This window comes from Calidris pugnax, unplaced genomic scaffold, assembly GCF_001431845.1.
Source record: "Calidris pugnax isolate Ruff unplaced genomic scaffold, ASM143184v1 scaffold147, whole genome shotgun sequence".
NCBI lineage: Eukaryota > Metazoa > Chordata > Aves > Charadriiformes > Scolopacidae > Calidris > Calidris pugnax.
The window spans coordinates 1655828-1675827 of NW_015092359.1; the positions used below are offsets into that span (position 1 = coordinate 1655828).

The window sequence follows — 20000 nt, forward strand, 5'->3', positions numbered from 1 at the left end:
GGGTTTAATATTTTTCCTAGAACTTTTTTTTTTTTTTTTTTTTTTTTTTTTTTTTTTTTTTTTTTTTTTTTAAAAAAAAAAAAAAAAAAAAAAAAAAAGGAAGGAAAAGGAATAGTATGTGCAGGTCAAATATAGTTAACATATCCTTTTGGCACTCTACAGCAGCAACATCTCCTGTATAACAAGATAACAGCCCTCTACTGCTGTCAGCTATAGGTCTTTGAGCCACTGATTAATGATGCGTAATTAAAGTAGGTTGTGGAGTGGAATTAAGTTGTTATACTTGAATCAAATGCACTTTTCCTCACTTTTTTTCCAAGAAAAAAGAAAAAGGCATTAAGAATATTACATCTATGACAACAAACAAAAATGTTACATCAAAAAATTGTTTAGTTTCCCAAATAAATACCTCAGAGTTGGGAAATTCCACATTTGAAGACCTCCACCACACAGATTGCAGAGAAAAAACGCTAAATTTGGCAGTTCTTTACCCTCAAAGGTCTACTTTTCCATCTTGAATAAACTTTCTTTTAATCAAAAAGTTATTAGTGATGTAGGAAAGGTTTATGGGCCAAATTTTAGATGGTACGTTCAACCTACAAAATATTTAAAGGCAGAATCCCTACTACTCATTTGTGTATCAACTTGGCAGCATTAGATGGATATATAAAAGCACAGATACTCCTATATGTAAGGCAACTGTAATGTATTCTAGGAAATATGAATGTCCTTGCCTAGGTGAATATAATAGCAATCTTACATAATTAGCTATCCTTGCCTAGGTGAATATAATAGCAATCTTACATAATTAGCTATCAGTATGCTTTGCATACATATTTAAGCAGCACTACATGGTCATCAGTTGAAGGTGTTATTGACAAAAATGTCTGTAATAAACAAGAACTGCCATGCTTTCTCTTCTACCTTTAAGAACCTGAATTTTTTAAGATCCTTCATTCTTTCAGCATACACTTGCAGATGTACTCTTCACATAAACTCAGGATTAATGAAGAGCAACATCTTTAAAACATATTATGAGACTCTACCTGCTTTCACTGAAAGAAAAAACCTCTCATTGATTAAATAAAGCAACATCTTTCCCTCTCTTCTAAATAGACACACAGTGAAATTTTAACTAGGCCACCTTTAGAACAAATTACTGTCAAAACCTAGAAGTTTGAACAGGAAAGAATTTGGATATAATTTATTATTTCACTGTCTGTTGATGAAGTCTCCCCTCCAACTGAGAGAACTCTTTATGCTACACAACTTTCACTCCAAGAATGTTAAAAAGCAGAATAAGATGACAGAGGGCTCTCTCTTCTTACGTTAACTTAAATCGTGAGCTACCTTGTGAGAGACAGTAGAGTTTCACTGACACAAATCTAATTCTAATTAGAATTACTATTTGCATTTTAGTATTACATTTATTCTTCATTAGGAACAGATACACATGTTATTAAAAAACCTCAGTCTAGATTTTCATTTCTATTCCACTATATATTTAATGCCACTGAGCTTCTTGTCATTAGATACACCAAATCCAATGAAGCAGAATATACATTAATTCCCTTCCAATTAACATGATTTTTTCCCCTTCACTTTTCACTATGGTATGGTTAAAATGCTTCCCTTGGAAATACTGAAGTATAGTAATGCTAGTTATACCTGCCAAGTAAATATTGCTGAAAAAGCTAGATACTCTCCATAGTACAACTCCTTCTTAAAAGTTGCCTAAAACAGCCTGAGATTTCACTCTATTAACTACGGAACGATGTAAAATGCACAAATATCACCATCCTTGAACATTTTAAATAAAACTACCCTGGAGTGATATCTGATCTATATGCCAAACAACTTAATCAGCAAATTCATAATTAATGTATCCATCTGTTAGAGTGTACAAGTCCCAGGTAGCTCTGTGCATTCTTTTTTACAGGTCAATCCTGCACCACCTTTCTCATCAATCTGCTCTGTCCACTATGTTGAATGAAAACAAAAAAGAATCATAGAATCGTCTAGGTTGAAAGGGACCTTTCAGAACATCTAGTCCAACCATCAACCTAGAATCTGCATGTTAGGGTTATGAAATCCTGTATAAAGCAATAAAATATTATGCTTGGAAGGCTTTTTAAAGGATATGTAACATCCCTAGAGTACAAACTAAAACACTTCCATATTTTCTGGTGTTTTACAATGAGTAACCAAACATTCAATGAGTAGATTTTACTGTCACGTCTAAGGTTATCGTTAGAGATAACCTTAGAGGTGATATATTCTTTGCACAGATTGCAAAGAATATTTGAAAAGATCATGATTTTACGATATGAATTTGCATAACTGGGGAAGGAGGGACAGTTCAAATAGATCTTCATTCCCTTTTTTACTTTTTTAAACAAATTATTTGTTTGGGTTTTTTTTCACAGGGACTTAAAGGCTTTGTGAATTAAACATCAGATGTTAAATGCGTAGAGAAATAAAATAAATAAAAGCTACTTTATTAACAGTGCTCATGTTCCTCAGATTCAGGAAGGCAGGAAGCTCACAGAAAGAGTATTTCTCACCTGAAAAAATAGATTACTGAAATTACTTAGTTAGGGAATTCTGCTGTTACTGAAGGACAGAATAAGCCACAAGCTTAACTTCAGTGAAAAAGAGCAGCCACCAATGAGCGCGCGCGCGCTACAATTATCATGTGTTTTTTGATAGGTCTCATAATTTCACTTGAAATTAAAATTTCAAACTTTTTTTCCTTATCTTTAATTTTCAGTGTGATATCCAGCATAATGATAACAAAAAGGGAAAAGACAGAAGACACAAGCCATATTCACGCTGTGGTCTGAAGGCTCCACACTTGCCATACACAATTAAAAATCACTACTTTCTCTCAAACACTTTTCTTTGTAAAAGGGCCTCCCTACAAAAGATTAATTTTTGGTTCCATACAGATAACTATTAAAAAAAATTATATCAGTTAATTTGTATGCCATCTCTACACCAACCTTGTCTTTCCTAAATAACAATGTTTCCTTGTAGAATGACAATTCATAGTTTTGCTAGGTTTTAAAATTAAAAAATGTGTTTAAAATCCCACAATGTGTCCTGCAAGTTGGTCTTATGCAAACAAAAAATTGCTTTTATTTGCTATGCAAAACAAAATTACCATATTTCAAGTTAGGTGATATTTTAACTGGCATCTTCATGAAATACCTCAAGGAAACTGTATTTCAGCTAGTTCTAGTCCAAGTTTTTTCTTAAGAAATACCATTTTCAGACATATTACCCATGAGTTACCTCATTCCTCAATCCTGAGTAAGCTCCATGACATTAGAGGCATCTGATATGAATTACAGGTGCAGTCCCTCAGCCAAGAAGTGAGCGTAAGAACTACTGCATAATTCCAGTGATATCTCAATGCCACTCTAGCTTTAAAATATTTCAAATCAAAATATTTCAATAGAAAAATGTTTCAACAGCAAAAGAAAATGAACAGGTAAATAGAAACAGTTATGAGATAAATCCAATACCACACAAAGCAGTAAGAAACCGATAGAGAAATCCAAGACAGCATAGATTTGCAGGGAGGACAGTCTTCTTGCCGAGTCTTTAGACTACCACAGCTATAGCCAAGTGTCAGAAAATAGGGAAGGGAGAAGAGATAGATATAGCTCAAAAATCAGTAGAGGCAACAGAATGTGATTCTGGTTCCAGCTGCATTTCCAGCGGATGTCCCAACAACTCACCCAGGAGTCCCTTCCACAGGTGGACAGAGGCACAGACAGTAAAACCACCAGCTTTTCTGGATGTCAGCTTTTGAATTCTTAAGTCTTTTGGTTCACGTGATCCCATCACAATAACGGCAAATTACCTCACAGAAAACCAGCTGTAGTTAGGTACCTTACTACCACTTCCACCTATAACCTCATAATCCACAGATGATGTAGGTAAAGAAGAGCTGTACCATGCAAATGTAACCCAGGAAGCAAGGAACTATTATAAAATATTAATGGGGAAAGTACTGATAGATTTTGTCTGGTTTTGAAGGAAAGAATATAACATAGCTAGCCTTCCTAAGACACTAAGTTAAAAATAAAAAGAACATAATTACAGTACAGGAATCACAGAATGTAAATTATCAGGAAAGACTTAAATTTTTTCCGTGTAAATAGTAGAAGTATATATAAGAAACAGTATGATATGTTTTGAGGAATACATACCTGTGCTGTTTTGTCCATTCAAAAAAATAAATAGGCAATTTTTTAAACACTCCCGCTAAGATTTTGACAAGAACTCCACTGGAACCTGCTATCCTTCTAACAGTCAGTAGTTTCTATGACATCCACAGAAATGTAGTATAATCTCATATTTGAAAAAAGGTTGCTTTGATCCCGGGAAGCCAGACGAAACCTCAGATTTGCTTTGTATGCATTTGAGTATTCAACATTTAACAGTAGAAGCATGAAAGAAACCTTTCACAGCTTAAAAAAAATAATAAAAAAAATCCACAAAACCCAAGCAAAAACACACTAAGAGAAACAAAATCCTTCTTCACAGCCTGAAAACTTCCTGCAATATTTATTCAACAGAGTCAGAAAGAAAAAATCAGTATAGTGGGGAAAAAATAATCAGCTGAAAACCTCTTCAGGTCAAGATTCAAAGAGTCATTACTTCAATATATTGAACCCATCATCTACAAATGCATTTTATTCTTCTATAGCAGTCTTTCACCCTTCAACACCTTTCAACAGACAAGTGTTAAGATGCTAGAAACACATTGGTCATTGAAGAAAAATGACCCTGTTCTCTATCAATATCGGTTCAGACAGCTGACGCTCTTGCTCACATTAAATAAAACACCACTTCATAAAAAAAATAAATCCATCCATTTCAATGGGTGCAATCTCAGACTACAAGAATTAAAATGTTGAAATAGAAATCATTTATGAATATCATAGCTGATCTTCCCTCCTTGATTCCAGAATTAGTGGGCAAAATGGAGCTGATCAAGCAGGCTGCAGAAGTTTATTTTCCCTTTGGGGATTTTTTGGAGAGTCACAAATTACAGACTCTGAAATTATTTTTCTTAACAGGACTACACACAAACTGCAACTGCTTCAAACTTTAAATGAACCTACATTACCTACAGTGAGCAAAGGAGGACTGAAAAAACATATTAGCAGGGACCATTACAAAACTGGAACTTGAAGCAAATATAAACCATATGGTTTCAATACATAAAATTAGATGAAATTTTAAGATAATACCTTTTATATTCACCTCTTATTTGGCAATCTTCCCACTGAAATGTGCAGTGGGCCTGTGAGTGCTCCTGTCTGTTGCCGTCACACCCCGTAGCACTGTCTGTATAATTCTGAGATGATGGACATTTCTTACACTGTCCCACTATTTGGATTACTCAGCCCAAGTCACTTTCCTTGAATTTAATTTGAGGCTCCGTTTATTATTGGCTTTGTAACTCTTTGTCGGGCCATTTATTTGGCAGAAATTCAGTGGCTTTGCTTGGCACACTTACTCTTCAACAGTAAAAAAAGCATAAATAACCAGAGGCAAATGTGGGCATGCAATGTTAATATTATTGTTCTAGTTCACAGCAACACAAACAAAAATAATACAAGAATAAAAGAAGCTAAGGCACTCATTTAAGATGACTGAAGGTGTTGATGCATTCATCCAAAGTGATCTTGGACCAGCTGAAACTATTTGCAATTTTAGCATAGCATTGTCTGGGAATAATAAATTAGCATTAAAAGAAGCAATACAAGCAAAGGTCTTTACTTGGAATAAAGTAAGTTATGACTTTGTTTCAAAAATGAGTTTAAAATTTAGCTACTTAGTGACTGTACAAATAAAACCCCAAGGAAAAAAAGGGTTTGTAAGGTTTGTACTTTGAGTATTCAGCCTGCTTGGTGGTAGAAGATTTACAAACTCCACTTGCATGCCCACTTAAAATCAGACAGATGGGAGGTGCTCACCATTTTACGCAGCTGATTTCTAATTGAGTGAATCGGGAGGCTGTACACGAATCTCAAAGATCCTTCCCTGTTTCTTCATCCAAGACTGAGATAGAACTTGACATATTCTGACTATATCAGAGACTATATCAGCTGTTCAAATGGGGCCCAAAACTCTCGCAAAAAGAGGCATGCACAGCAGAACCACCACGTAGTGTTGACACAAATTAAATTGATATTGCACAGAAATAAATATCTGGCATCTTCATATTATGTCTAACAAAAACATGTAAACCAGCTGAATGACAGCTAGTACTTTTCTTTCACTAATACTAAGCAATTTCAAGGATTTCCAATCACAGCTAGATATTGTGGGCAGGAGCAAAGTAGAGTTATATATTTATGTCAACTAAATGTGGAGATAATTTTATTTCCATTCAGGTTATTCTTTGTTTTGAATATTATTATTGCATTGCAGCACGTGGAATTATTTTGGTAAATGGGGCCTGCTTGTGAAAACAGCTATTCTTTTGCCGTCCAACATTTATTCCTGATGGTTAAGGCAGAAAAATCACACGACCATGAATAATTTTAGCTATCAAGAAGCATTTCACATACACTGTATTATTTCTTTTTTATTTCATAGATGGAGAAAATGTGCCATCCAAAAAAAAAAGCGTGTGCTATAGCAGACATCTTAAAAGGAAAAGTCTCCCAGGATGTTAACAAGGCAGTTACCTCAAGTCAGAACATTTTGTATGCAACTACATACAGCCAGCCAGAAGAGAAATAATACAGATTGGTGAGCATTAAAGCTTAATACTTACATGAAAGTCACCAGGCAAAAGACTGAACCAGCCCTGAAAACAAGTTTCTCTGTCCTCGTGGTCTTGGCCATTAGTCATACTTTTTCTAGTACTGTATTAGCCTAACAAATCTGAATTCCACACAGCACCATGGCTTCAGCAGGACAGACAGACACAAAATAACACTAGTGCTGACTATACTCACCCAAGAAGGTAGAAGAGAAATTTTTTTTCTCCTGAAGAACCAAACCTTGTTTCCCACATTGTGAACACAGCATCACTGGTTCTGCCCCTGCTTTATAGGAAGTGCCTGTCACTAAGCTGTGAGAAGGCACTTCTACTGCAAAGCCTATTGAATCACACCTTTCAGAGCAGGAGGGTGAAGGCAGGCAGAGTTTCTTAATTTCAGTCATACATACGCATTAAGTAGTTCACAGGCTCTTCAAACATGTCAGAATTAAGATCTAAGCATCAAAACTTGTGTAAGCACTCAGGAAAAAACAACTTTACAAAGAACTTGAAGTCAACTTCCAACATCTCTAGGCACCTCCATGGATGGAAGCAAGCTGACTTGCAGATTTCATGATTGCAAGTTGGGACTTCAGTGGGATTTAGGTAACTATCACATTTTTAATAGATTTGTAAGAGGACTAAGACTTTTATGAATGAAATACAAATGAAAACGTGCATGCGAGAAAGCAGCAGCAGAACTACCAGAACGAGTGTTAAAAGAACAGAGTGCCTGGTTAATGAAGAACACCATTTCTGGGAAAACACTCGCAGAACACCATTACCAGCTGCAAAACTGAGAAAAAGCCATTTGTGTCAAGACGAGAATGGCTGCACTCTGACAGGAACATGGCACAGACAACCCTTCAGCAGAAGACTTCAGTCTGACAACAGGAGGATGGCAACACCATGCAGTGCAAAGAACACCATTACCAGCTGCAAAATTGAGAAAAAGCCATTTGTGTCAAGACGAGGATGGCTGCGCTCTGACAGGAACATGGCACAGACCGCAGTCCGACAACAGGAGGATGGCAACACCATGCAGTGTGTCACACGTGCCAAGGAGGGACACATTGCACACCCACCTTCCACACAAAATACAGGCAGGGGCTGCCACTCCTTTTTTAAGAGCTACAGAGACTGAAATAAGCCAAAAAACCTAAAATGAAGTACCATACCCCCATAACAACTGCTGACCTACAAATATGAGTACAAAGAATGAGTCCAAAGACTAGTTTGTTGTGGCCGGCAAAGGGAGCCCAAGAGCTGCAGTGAGCTCTTCAAATCCAGCACTCCCTGGTCTTTGTGCTGAGCACTGGAAATCCAGGTCAGACACTGAGAGGTTTTTCAAGGCCAGGCTGGATGGGGCTTGGAGCAACCTGGTCTGGTGGGAGGTGTCCCTGCCCTTGGCAGGGGGGTTGGAACTCCATGATCTTTAAGATCCCTTCCAACTCTAACCATTCTATGATTCTATGAATAAGCTGATAACAGCAAATGAATGAATGAAATCTACAACAGCACAAGTGTGACCTGATTTTGCTTAAAAAAAAAATTTAAAAAAAAATCACTTCCCCCCTCTCAAATTCTTGCATAGTTTTGTTTAGATACTTGAACTCCTTGATTGGTTTTGACTACAAGTTAGCAAAGCCTAGAGGAAGTCTACAACAGTAGAACTCCAGTGTTTTAACAGAAGCCCAATGGTTCTTCTAAATTATCTCTGTATTTCACTGAAATGAAACAGAAATCAAGAAAATTAAAACATGATAAACAGCAATTACAATAGACATTTAATGTACAAAAATCCATGCTCCACTACCAACAAAATAGTTTGTGGTTAGGACTCGAATTTTTGATTCAGGCTCTCTCTCACTTCCTCTCTGTTTGAAATACATATTGTTTATAAATAAGTAGATTTTCATAAGCATCCACTGTATTATACACAGAAATCTGCTATTTATTTATTCATTTGGTCATGCCCCAAGTTACCCTGGACAAGTGGAAGGACCTGGCATTTGTCATTCCTAAGTTCACTAGAACATGAATCCTGTGATTCCCTTTCACTTTTGATGCACTCAATGTTATGATAATTGCAACAGTCTGATAAAGGGAAAAAGTACTATTCCAGGTTTGGACGATGCTAGCAGAGGACAATAAATAAATGGAAATCATTGGTAAACAGGAATAGCCTTGTATGAAAAGCTAAAGTTATGAAGCTTTTCAGGGGAAAGCAAGTAAAATTAACTGTAATCATAAAAAAAAAGATTTGGAGGTCAAGGTATAAAACTTAAATTTATAAAAAACCCTATAAAAATAATGGCACAAATAAAGATCTTTGCACACAGCTCTGTCCACAAGCACAGAATTTACAGAACACGTTAGTGTTTAAGGCCATGGCTGTAAATACCATCAATGAATCCGAGAGGCAGCGGGCATTTTCACAGTGCTGGGACTGGAGAAGGATTAAAGACAATCTGGCTGGATAGGTCACTGAGGTTAATATAAATTTGAAATACCACATGGCTTTCGAGCTAAGTGTTAAATCCCACAACTTAGCGAGCCCTTACAAGCTTGTGGTTACTAAACTTAATAACTTGTCAAAGCATAATATTTTGACTTTGCTTACAACAGCTATTTCTTTTTCTCATTGGTATAGATTGCTCCTTTCTGTGTTGTATTTTAAATAGATGCTTTTATTTTAAATAGATGCTTTAAATACTAAACTTAAGTTAATTTAATTACATCAAACCTTTTGTAGGTAGCTTTTTTTAACCTATTCTTATTATAAGCCCAAGTGGATCCATGTCCTATATATTGTTTCATATGAATGCAGAGATTTTAAATTGGAGTGATTCTTGTAATTACAGTGTAATATTGCACAAGAGCATAAAAATCTGGAGTCACAGTTTCTGATCATTCTGAGCCTCCACAGAATGTCCAATAGGTGCCCTGTTGTGCGCAGGGATGACGTACACTCATCTGTACCTAAAAGACTATCAGAAAGCAGAGATCAAAGACACATTGCTACTTTGATAAATGAAGGACTGAGACAGGCCTTTAACAGCTCACAGAACTAGTCATTATGATTGTAAAAGGACACCTTTTCCCCACTAGTATTCTTTAATTTTTCCTACACTTTCCTGGGGGTTGTCCTTTTTCCAGATAATGCTCGTACAATTGAGAAAACTTATTTTAAAAGCATCCCCCCACAGTTGTCACCTGAAACATGATTATGAATAAAAAGATGTTATAAATTACCATGTAATAACTCATAAAAACCAGACTGTTTTTTAGCAAAACAGTATTTCACAGCATGTTATCATTCTATGCATACAAATGCAGAAGAGGTGTAACGCCGAAACTTGACCTTTTCAAAAAGGAGAGATGGATGAATTGAGAAATATCCTCTCCCTGCTTCTACATTTACTTCATATAGCTTCTTCAAATGAAGTACACATTTGCCAGCTCCAAAACACACACAATTTAGTGCTTGTCTTCTCACTACAAATTGTATCTTTTTTTCTTTAAATTCTGTACCAGCAAGTACTTTCTCAAAATTATGTTGATATTACATGAACAAAATGCCCTTGACCTTCAGTAATGAAGTCCCCAGTTGAACAAGTATCTTTACAGAGACATCACCATCACAGTGTTGGCAAAACTGCGCATTTTATCTTTGGTTTGCTTTTTTTTTTTTGCTTCCTTGAACATTGAAACGGTTCCTTACACATTAACACATCAGCTTCTCTGCTTGTCTGAGCAACACAAGATTTATGAATTCACTATCCTGCAATTCTGCTCTCCCGAGTCACTCAGGATAGGACCCTGAACCCACAGACGTCCAAGGAAAAAGTTAGCCAGACATTTACTAAATACAGTGAATTAGGTATTCCCTTTCGAGAGACTACGTATTTTTCATATGCAAAATAAATACCCTGGAGTGAAAAGATAACAGAAAAAGTGAGAAACAAAATCAGCGAGCTAAAGATTGCATGGAAAAAAAGAAGTAAGATTAATAATTAGTGGGAAAAAAAAGAAAGAAATAGTGTACCAGGCAAGGCAGTGCAGATGCAGAAATAGTGATTTTAGAGGCAGATGGAGGATGTCAGAATTAGAACAGCTGTAGAGAGCTGATGATACCAAATTTACATTAGAATTCAAGCATGAGTTTTCTTAAGTACACACTGTTTTCAGAGTGGAAGGCAGTCAGTAAACATAAAAATCTAAAAAAGCACCAAACTTGAAAAAAACCATAAAGTTCATTAGAAAAAAATTAGAGGAAGTTAGAAATTTACAGAAAATAATACCTATATTCTTTGAAAACATGCACCTTCACTGATCTTTAAATGTTATTATAAATGTTATATAAAAGAAAAAAATTTCCTCAAGAGAATTAGTCGCATCAAACCTGTGGTATTAATGAATAGCTTTAGCCAACAGGAATGGGGAATTCTAAATCTTTTTGAGGTCTACTGCTCAAAATTTTTAAATTAATTCATCATTTTAGCCTTTTCAGTCAGAAGCGAAGCTTCTTTAAACATCCTGTTCCAAGCAGAACTTTCTGCAGTTTTTGAAAAAGCTCCATTTCTATTCAGCGTTAGGCAGTTTTATTCTTCTTTCCAAAAAACCTTTCCTCCATCTAACAAAAATCCACTAATTTACATCAAGAGCCACTCTGAAGGGATCCAGAATAGATTGTTTCCATACATACATATAGTATACAACTAAAGGCAGTAGCGACATTCAAGTTACAGTAGCTAAGAAAAAGAAAGAGGAGACGTGAACATTCAGTGGCAGAAGAGTCACCGTGTCCTGACATAGTTCCAAATACACAAGTTTAGTCCCAGCTTGTGAACTCATGACAGAGGCCATCCTCAATTTAACCACCTGGTTGGGAAGTCAAAGACGTGGTGAGACCCACATCACTTATTTCACTAAAACCAATGGCCTATTGAGGCTTAAGTAGATCTTACCATTAGACTCAGACTTTGTCCTCTTAAGATCTGGGGAAGGTCAAGTATAGAAATTACGTAAAATCTTTGTATTTTGGGTGGTGATGAGCAACTTGAAAAAGCCTAGTTTGGGCTTTGCATCTGCACAAGGATTCTAGCTTTCAGCACTTCACTAGGTCAGAACTTAACTTCCCATACAACCAAATATAAGTAATAACAAATTTTGGTTTTTAACTAATAGAAATTATACACATAGAAATTAACTTTTTAAACAGCCAGTTAGCTGTTAGCCTTCCATAAACAAAATAACTGTGACCTCTGACTTCCTTCCGATTCAAATTATTTAATGAACCTGCAAATATTCATTTTAATAATGCCATGTGACGCTGATCACCTAAAATCCTACCGGCAGTCATGGAACAATGCATGTCATAGCTACACTAAACCTACACATACCTAAAATTTGGCAAAGATTTTACTCACAACCATTACCTTCAGTTAGCTAAGCAACTTAGTTATTTAGTTAACTTTCCAATAAATCATGGCAATACTTTTGACATAGGTTTTCCAATGTTCAGTTAATGATGACACCCATTGATAAAAATTTCTTTAAGATGCAGCCAGAGAGCTGGTTTATGGCAGCTTTAGAAAATCCCAAACCCTCAGAGCATCACAGATTATTTACAACATGTATTAGGGTGAGAAACAGAAATGTAATTAAAGGCTACACTCATCTAATTAAATTAGGCTGACTTTTTTTCAGTGGGGATTTTATTCTCTCCTGACTGTTTTCCTCCATTTCATCATTCCCCAAATTCAAACTATATTTTCTTCAACTTTAATGAAGATATTAAAATAACGATAACTTTGTTAAAAACCATCACTACAAAATCCACCACTCTTCCACTTACAAAAGGATGGGTTCTCTAAACATTTTCCCCTTTCACAAAGGACCTCTCCTCTTCCTTGCTCAAAGTTACATCTCAAGGTTTTGGGAATATAGTATTTAGAAAAAGATTATTCAAGTTCTGTACTTGAAAACGCATGTGCAGTTTTATGGGACTTGGGATAGAACTGAAAGGTGTACATTTTCTTATCTCTGTCTTAATCCTCTCACCATTTTGCACAATGATGTGTGTGTTGATGTCCCGTGCCTCTGTTTACCAGTGTGGAAAACAAAAAAAATTATATAAGTCTCCAAGGCATAAAAGAGTTTGTATCTTCAAAGTATAAATTCCTGTATTAAGTATATACACAGAGTTTTAGTAGAATACTGTTATTTTTAGACTAGATCTAATTCTCTGTACCCAGAAATAAAATGCTTGATCTCCAATACACTTATTTTGCCGTCATCATTGTTACTTCTGGCAATGCCAGAAGGCCAAAGTCATAGGGGGGTTCTGTAAAAAGCAAGACAATCTCTGCACTGAGGAGTTTACAATCCGTCCCATGTGCTTTTACTGAGCCAGTCAAGTGACTCTGGCAATGGCACACAAACTATGACAGGCAGAATTAGTGCCGCTCTAGACTTATCTCCAATCTCAGACAAAGACTTAGTGCAGACTCTGCAATTCTGCCAACACCACGGCAACGCTTTTTTACCATAAGGTCTCATTATGCTCCTGAAGAAACAAAGCCAAACACTTCAGTCTTCCATTTCACTTCACTTTCAAATATTTGTCAGCATGGATCACAGGAAAATTTCCCTGAAACCAACTCTAACTTTGTCATAGAAACACCTATATCATTGTGCAATAGCTCTCTGTACAACTGTCCCCAGAGCATGACGAAATAAATGCATAACGTTCACACATTGAGGTTTCCTTAAAACAGAATTTTGAAAATTATTTGCAACATGGTTAAGTATAAGAAGTATGGTTTTGAAAACCTCAATGAAAAACAGCAGAAACACTATTTAGAAATGCTACATTTCTCATCCTAGGAAATGCGTACTTTGGGTACTAAAATGTTTTGGAATACTGCTATTCAGCAAGTCTGGTCTTTTAAATGGATTACTAGATCTAAAAATAAATAAACAAATAAAGCTAAACAAACCAACAACCCCCTCAGAACAGATCCAGGACAGTCAAGACGACCTTTTTCCAGAGAAAATGTTATGACAAAACCGTCTCATTGGTCATACCACATCTGAAAATGAGATATACTGAAGTGAGTCCGTCAGACACTCATGCTATTAGACAACATAGTGGTTTCATTTGTAGAAGAAACCAGAGCAAGATAGGTCCTAATCAGTCATAAATTATCTAGGTGGTGACAAATTGAATTTAACTAAGGCAAAAAAGTTTGGGGAATGAAAAATACATCAGATATTTTGCTATGAAAATGAAAACAATATTAGACATTACAGGATTAAAGGTTCTTTACAATACTGATTGAAAACTACTGTTATTTTTAAGATGTTTAAATAAATGAACAGGATTTTATTTTAAAATGTACTAGCAACATACATATAAAGAAAAGCCTTACATACTAGTTAGAGACAACAAGAAAGAAGACTGAACTTTACTGAAATACAGATTTCAGAGTCTCAAATCTAATTTGCTCAGGCCTCACTTTCTGGTGACATTAGTGCCAGAGGAAATGATGGCAGAAGGATTCTCCTGGGGACATCCTTCAGTTTTCCAGGCAAAAGTAATCCAAAAACCCCATAATCCGTCCACTGTCTCTTCCCATTCCCCTTCAGTTTTCCAGGCAAAAGTCATCCAAAAAAACCCATAATCCGTCCACTGTCTCTTCCCATTCACTAGGGTAAATCTTAGGTTTTCAAGCTCAACTACAATTACACATCTCTTACAGCCTCCCAAATTTGAATTCTCCCATCTTTCTACTACCTGCTCCAAACTTGCTCATCAGCTGACTGCTCTCTATTTACCATATCTCTCTCCTCCATACTCCATGTTCATCTAGTGCTTAATCCCACATTCCCTAATTCACTCCTACTCCAGTGTTCCAAACGGACAGTGAAGTTACAGATATTCCACAGGGTGAGGAGAGAAAGGAACAGAATGACCTTTGGCAGCTCCCAAAATGGACACAACGCTACTGCTGTCACCATAACCTTTGCAGTGACACATCTACAGCTTTCTTATAGGTGGCACAGTTTGAGAGACTGTGATCTTCATGGTTTATAACCAAAATATTGCATAGTTTTGGTAGAGCCATAGATTGGTTTTGCCTTGAACTCGGAAGCACTGAGCCCACTGAACTGACACAATCTCTGAATACACCGTGAAATCAATGCACTTGAGCACTGATTTACTGCACAGATACACAGCTGACAAAGCCATCTCAGAGTCACACCTCATGTATTTGAGGACCAGTTTGCACATAACATACATGATGCATTCTCAGAAGTGCGTACAAAATCTTCAAGTGCTATCCAGACATACCTTCTGCATGGAAAAAAATTCTGGAGGCAAATTTGGACATATGGGAGATAAAGCTTAACTCAATCTGTACCTGACTATCAGTTTTGAGTACTATAGAGTAAGAGCTACTTAACAGAAAGCTTTTCTTTTTGTATCTCAATTAAGAACACATTTTAAAGTGATATTTTAGGCCAGCTCCAGAAAGTCAGTAGCTTAGTATAAGGTACTAGACAATTAATTCATGTGATGATGTACATCATAAACATTTTTATTCCCAACATAATTACGTCTATACTTGCTACTGGTTTTATTGGTTGGAAGTGGTGGTGGTGGGGGTGGTCTCACATGTTTTATTTTTTTATTTGGTGTTTTTTTTAACCTTAATTGTTAGTTAAAATATTAGCTTTTTTAGAACAACACACAGCAATCTGAAATTTAACTTTGGGCTTTTTGATATTAGCCTGTAAATATTTTATGCTAGAAGAAATGTCAAATATGTGCAAGTTTGTAGGACTGTGGTTTTATTTAGTACTGAGCTGGAAAACAGCTTTTCCAGTGAATCTAGTTGGGGGTCACTTTGTGAGAATCAAGTAGGCAAGCAGAAGGCTAAAATAACACTAAAGGGACCCAGTTTGGGGTACATTCTCTTAGTGTTCTTTGTACAAGTCTTGTTCCTGCGGTGCCATTTTCTTTCAGTTTATTTATGATTACTGAAATCATTTGACACCTTGCACACAATATTGAAAAGCATTTTAGACAAACTTTTCAGCATCACACCAATTCAGGAAGGTATGGTTGCTTAGATTTTTTTTTTTTTTCTTCTGTATTGGCAATGAAATCATATATAGAATACATTTAGGATTATTTACATATTAAAAAATATTTAGGGTTATTTTAGTGTGGAAAAAGGTCAGGACTTCTCAGTTTGAAGTACCTGAAGAAGTAGTGGTGTCGTTCCAACAACAAACAGAATTTTGCACGTATAATGAACAAGTTGAACAACATGTTGGGATTTGTATGCTAGTTACACTTGATTCTTGGAAGCAGTTAAAAACAAGATTTGTTTAAAAAAGAAAGGTAAAAAGCAGGATATGTAAAAAACACACAGAGGATGAAAGAATTCCCTATTGGAATATATAGAATACATTTAGGATTATTAACATATTAAAAAATATTTAGGGTTATTTTAGTGTGGAAAAAGGTCAGGACTTCTCAGTTTGAAGTACCTGAAGAAGTAGTGGTGTCGTTCCAACAACAAACAGAATTTTGCACGTATAATGAACAAGTTGAACAACATGTTGGGATTTGTATGCTAGTTACACTTGATTCTTGGAAGCAGTTAAAAACAAGATTTGTTTAAAAAAGAAAGGTAAAAAGCAGGATATGTAAAAAACACACAGAGGATGAAAGAATTCCCTATTGGAAGAAATTGAAAGGACATTTTTTGAAAGCAGGCCCAGAGAATGAGTAAACTAAGTTTGAAAGCTAAGAGAAACTAAGGATAGGTCAAGAAGAGTGTTTGGGGAAGGAGGAGAAATTGTTTTGGTTTTGTTTAATTTCTATAATGAAAAATCTGGAAAAAAAATCTAAACCAGGTTATCTGAAATCTGAGAATTCATTATCTTTATGAAGTTGCAGTTTTGTGAAAAATCTGAAAAAAAAAATCTAAACCAGGTTATTTGAAATCTGAGAATTCATTATCTTTATGAAGTTGCAGTTTTTTCTTCTAATGTGCATACTCAATTCTCTTGCATTCCTGAGCAACCATGTAAAAACACTCTACTAAAAACTTTGAATTTGTACTTTGTAATCCTTTACCCCCTACCTGTTTAGATTTACTGTATAATTTAGCACAAAGAATTTTAACTCAAAGAAAGTAAGATTAGATTAAGTCAAGGAAGGCAAATCCACACGTTTTTCTAAATGCAAAATCAGCACCTTTATAGCAAAAGTTGCTGTCAGAAAGGATGGTTGTCAAAGTTCCAGCTTCAACATTATCCAAGCTATCAAAAATGTTCTGCATCTGCTTTCCTGATGAAAGGATAAACAGAAAACAAAGTGTAGTGCCAGCACTTTAGCGTCAGTGTTCAAATCTTAGCCTGTTATATTTAGACATTTGTGGATTTTAGGTAGACGTGGCACAAATGTTAAGGCTCTGAAGGTTTTCATTATAATCCTTTGACAACGTTATAAACCTTGAAAACAAACATCAGCCACCGGAGCTGAACACATTTTGGAGGTTGACTCAGTAAAGACAAAGCCTGCAATGAGGAGGGTAATGAAAATAGTTTGGCAAGATTCAACATAAAGCAATTAGGAAACGTTTAACAACTGTAGATATTCCATGATTTTAAGAACTTGAATTTTAACAGTGATCTAAACCAAGGATGCAAAAGGGCCTTTTTCCTATCCGCATGGAAGATTCACCTGCCTGACCAATCTGAGAATCCCTGAAGCTGTTTGTAATAAACACCCTATTACTTCTGAATAATCTAAGGGTGTATCACACGCTTCAAAGTCCGAGTCCTTCAAGCTGATGTGAGATAGCTGCTCAGAACCTGAGCAGATGAAAGGAGCACAGTGTCCCTTACAGCCCTGTAATGACAAGGTGTTAGTAACTGACTTTTCTGGCAGTAACCATTAATGATAATGTACCACAACTATCAGAAAAATTATAGCTGGAGTTAAGAGTCCATGAGCATACTGAAGGATCACTGCTAGATTCATAGAAGACATTTTTTCAAACACTATTTTCATGTAATGAAAAGTGACTATTCAGGTGACTAATGACTAATATATTTGTGTTGCATTTGCCATTTGTTCGGAAGAAATCAGAAGTCTTTCAATTCTATATGTATATGAACTTAAATTCATTTACACCAATAAGTGTATGAAAGTAATATTTAAGGCACCGTGGAAGAAATCAGAAGTCATTTTCAATTCTATGTGTATATGAACTTAAATTCACTTACACCAGTAAGTGTATGAAAGTAATATTTAAGGCACCGTTATTGTGGTTTTTTCAGCTGAACTGGAAAAGTAAAGACCATGGTTTATGGATATCAGAAGAATTTCCGTCAGTTAAAGAAAAAGCAACTACAGTAGCAATGCTGTATACTGACAATAACAGTAATAACTTTAATTATATCAGCAGACTTGAATGAACACTGAGTCAAGCCCAGTGTTTTATTTTATCAAAATCTTTCACCTTCATTATTGATGAATATGTCTAAAATAAATTAAACTATCACAAGTGTACTAAAGATAACCACCTCCACCTTCATTATTAGATGAGTATGTCTAAAATAAATTAAACTATCACAAGTGTACTAAAGATAACCATAGCCCTCCAACTGAGCACTTAGGGTGTTGATTTGAAACAAGGCTGCAACTTTACTGGAAGTTTTGTAATATTTTATAATTTTACCCATTCAATAAACATGGAACAAAAACCAAAACATATGTGTTGTATATACAGTCATTGAGAACACTGTCCTCACCCAGAGAGGTTACCCTAACCACAAAGCTTTGGTCATCAGCTTCAAAATGACCGTGTAGCATGGTTTTCATGAACACAAATGAGATCAGTTAAAAAGAGAAAGCACGAATAGTTCCTAGCTATTTTTGTTATAAATCACTCTTTCACAAAGAGCAGTAAAGTGCTTAAAGAGGCAGGTATTTTCAGGTGAAATCTCCCATGTTGAAATCCCAATTAGGAATCTAAGGATAGTTTTTTTTACACATCCAAGATCAGAGAGTGCTCCACAAGTACTGTTCTGGTTTGAGGGCTATATTTTTATTCTAAAGATGCTGCGTGGCATATTTTCTTAGTAAGCTGCATGATATTATTTCTAGCTATGCTCAAGACAACATGATAAGGCTGCTCTGGACCAGAGAACAGGTCACCTTGACCTGGTTCATCTCCTATTTCATTATAATGCTAAGCAAAGCAAGCACACTTAAACCTCCTCTCAAGAGGAGTGAAACTATTTACCAAATCGCTTATATAAATCTATTGCATTGTCTTGAAAAGCCTGAGGAACACAGAAGTTAGGACATAGTAAGTGCAAGGTTGCTTTTCTCATGCTTGAACATCACTTTACAGACTAAAATTCTGTTCTCCCTCCCTCTATACAGGATAGATTCACTGAAAATGAATAAACAGCAGGTTCGTGGCATGCCCAGAAACTTAAAAACCTCAAAGTTCTGAGCACCACACAATTAAAGCACATTCTGAAGTCAGAACAACCTTCCACAAAATTCTTCTCCCTCTTTACAGGTGGGTTTTAGTTGATCGCAACCACAACAGGAAGGTCTGACACAGACCCTTGAATAAAGAAGCTCCAGCCTATTTAATACTTGATTTAACAAAAATACTTACAATCAAATTGTTGTCAAATCTTAAACATATGTTTTGTCAAACAACGTGACATAGCCAGGGATTAAAAGTGAGGAAGTCACTAATGGAAGGACGCTCTATGCTGTCCAAAGCAGAGGAAATCTTTACTCTCTCTTCAAAGCTTGGCTACACAGCACTGCTCTGCTCCCATTTCTCTTCCATGGCTCAGGGAAGACTACCCTTCTGCTGAAATTCGTTTTTACTTATGCTTTCTTACCTCAGTTTACTCTTTACAATTTAGCTAAGTCACAAACTGCTACTGACCCTGCAATACATATTTTTTGTGTCTATAGATAAGAATTCCAATTGCTCAGGAAACCTAAATGGAGAAACCGTAATTACTATTACCCTCCTTTCCAACAGCAAAGAATGACAGAAAGCTCTCAATTGTGAGGCTAATCGATCTTGTTTGCTGTTAAAAGAAACCAATACAATTCAGCAAGGAACTTCAAAACAGAACTTCAGGTAAAAGAGAA

General features: G+C 35.9%; 1 protein-coding gene across 1 annotated transcript in view; it reads right to left on the reverse strand.

The window, feature by feature from the left end:
* The window catches only part of NRXN1 (neurexin 1), a 765322-nt gene that overhangs the window by 490416 nt on the left and 254906 nt on the right, over window positions 1-20000 (reverse strand). The gene's annotated exons all lie outside the window — the stretch shown is intronic.